The sequence below is a fragment of the Gossypium hirsutum genome, chromosome A13 (genome assembly GCF_007990345.1).
Source record: "Gossypium hirsutum isolate 1008001.06 chromosome A13, Gossypium_hirsutum_v2.1, whole genome shotgun sequence".
Taxonomy (NCBI): domain Eukaryota; kingdom Viridiplantae; phylum Streptophyta; class Magnoliopsida; order Malvales; family Malvaceae; genus Gossypium; species Gossypium hirsutum.
Window position 1 is genome coordinate 18,824,206 of NC_053436.1, and position 2,723 is coordinate 18,826,928.

Genomic DNA, 2,723 nt, shown 5'->3' on the forward strand with positions numbered 1-2,723 from the left:
TCTTGACTTAGCATGTTAATATGTTGTAAATTTCGAGGTTAAGAAGCTAACTATGGCAATATAACGTTAACTAGAAGTCAAAAAAGGTGTAGTAAAACTGGGATCATTGCCATTGCTCCATATGACATACAAAAGGGAAGATGTCTCTTGATAATGGAACAAAATGACGTTTTACATTGTAATCATAGGCTTAAGCTAATTCCCGTTAAAAGATTCAAATACCTTTTGGGCCTTAATTGCTATTATTGTGACCCATCTAACTTTCTTTTTTTTTTTATCCTGTTCCTACCTATACTCATTCCCATATCCTTGAATTGGGAATAATGTTTCCCATATCCTTGAATTGGGAATAATGTTGGCTTAAGTAAGTTAAAATTCACATCCTTTTGGTTATTAAAATAATAATGATGTCAATTGAATTGAGATTAAATTGGCATCTATTATTGGTAATGCAGAGGATTATTGGTAGGTAGATATATCCTTCATTGGTTAAGTATGGACTATTAAGAGGGTTTTATATAGTAGACCTGCTCATAGGTAGCGCCACCAAACTCGACCCGGCCCGGCCCGAAATGTGAGATGGTTTGAGCAAAAATATAGGCCCAAAAAATGCGCTTGAAGAAAAATAAGGCCTGTTTAAAAAATAGGCCGACCTTTGGGTAAGGCATTTTTGGCCTGAGCTTGGCCCGGCCCGAATTTACTAAAGGGAAAAAAAATATCTGACTTTTTAAATATTATTTTCTTGTTGTTTTCTCCCTATTTTGCTACCATTTTACTATTATGTTGTTATTGTTTGGATATTGTATAAAACTTATTTTATTGTTAATTTTGTTATTATTTTAAAGACATTTGTTAATTTTGTTATTATTTTAGAAACATTTGCTTGTTAAGTTGCATCTATCTTATTGTTATTTAAATATACATTTTTTTAAATTTATTTTCAATTTGTTGGGAAATATTTATTTTGATATTTTTAGTATTTTTGATGTATTATATATATTTTAAAATTATATAAAAATAATATAAAAATTAATATGGGTCGGTCAGGTCGGGCCCGGGTTTTAGTATTTTTACTCGGGTCAGGCTTGAGCAAAAATTTAGGCCCATTTTTTGGGTTGGTCCGGGCCCAGCAAACGGGCCTGAATTTTTAGTTAAGCTTGGCTAGAACCCAGCCCGGCTTGGCCCATGCACACCTCAATATATAGTCTTACTTCTTAATTTCATTGAGTAATTAGGATATAGGTTTAACAAATGTGCTTCGCCGTCGCTTGCTTGACCTGGTCCATGTTAACACGAATACCACGTGTAAGGCCCAAATTTTACCCGGGCCCAATATAACAAAACCAAGTAACCAAATATAAGAGTCCAATAGCCCAAATTCAATAACCCAAACCCAATTTATAAACCCTAATAGCCCAAGCCCACTATGTTAAAAAAATTTTCAGCAGCCACCAAAGTTTTCAGCCGCATGCCTTTAGCCACCAGCCTTCTCACGCGTGCCACCACCGCTCGGGGCGCCAATCACCGGCCTTCCACGCGTCTGACACTCCCATGACCTGCAAACATTTGGAAAAGAGGAAAAATGGCAGCAAGAAGCACAAGCAGTAGCAGAAAATAAAACAACAATATTTTAATATAGGAATCGACTATAAAGCCGAAATGAAACTGATTGTAACGGGGACGCACATTTGAATCAAAGAACAAAACAAAATTTAAAGGTTGATCTCTGATTTATTTTTTTTCTTTGTTTTTATTTCGTTCTTTCATCTCTTTAAATTTCTTTTTATTTATACTACAAATCTAAAAAACAAAAAGGGTATAAAATCAAAGAAGGGGACTTACCCGAATCGAAGTGACCGTCGTCGGAGATCGCTCCTCCGTCGTCGGATTCGACCCGAAGAGGTCGTAGGGGGTTCCTTCTTTGGATCTTCTTTGGTCGAGGAAGTTTTCGCTGTTGAGTTCGCCTTAAACAGGGGCTTGAAAGCCCCGTTTACACCCCAACCACCGCCTGTGGTGGCGCTGCGGTGAAGGCGGCGATGAAGGTTCTAAGAACCCTAGCCGAAATGAGCAGGGAGAGGGAGAGAGGGTAAAGGCCCTCTGTTTTCTTTTTTCTTTTTTAAAATAGAAGTTGAAATGAAAAAGAAAAAAGAATGGCTTAAATGGCCACAGAAACGGCAGCATGTTTTTTTTAAGGCTAAAATGGGATATTTTCGTTCACGGTCCCTCCTCTTTTCCTGCGCCATTTGATTTAGTCCTTTTTGCATTTTCTTTTTTTTTTTAAATTTCGCCCACTTATTTCATTTCATTTCCGTTTTAATCCTCAGCCTGAGTGGTTGAAATGCAGCGCATTTGAGACTTGGGATAGTGTCCCATTTCGTCCCCATAACTTTGAATGCATTTTGATGTAGTCCATGACACTTATCTGTTATTATAATTTGTACCTTTTCTTTCATTTTGATTTTAATTTAATCATTTCCTCTTTATTTCAAACTGTTTCATTATATTTTATTATATGCCCCATTTGCGATTTATTTAGATATTATTTTATTTAGTTTCAAACTTTACACGGTATTTGTATATTCGCCCTTTTTTATAAAAAAAAACTGTTTTATATTTATTTATTTTAAGTTTTTTTTACATATTAATTATTTTAATGCATACATATATTACATATTTTGTCTTCATTTTTATTAGACTATTTGTTCTTTTTATGTTCCATTATT

At 35.0% G+C, this 2,723-nt stretch overlaps 1 long non-coding RNA gene across 1 annotated transcript; it reads right to left on the minus strand.

Annotated features, from left to right (window-relative positions):
- Window positions 1-1,200: 1,200 nt before the first annotated feature.
- Window positions 1,201-2,433, minus strand: LOC107893964 (uncharacterized). Its single transcript, XR_001683072.2, has 2 exons — window positions 1,843-2,433; window positions 1,201-1,556 (listed from the first exon to the last, which is right to left on the minus strand). It is a non-coding gene; the product is annotated as an uncharacterized lncRNA (long non-coding RNA).
- Between the last annotated feature and the right edge of the window lie 290 nt (window positions 2,434-2,723).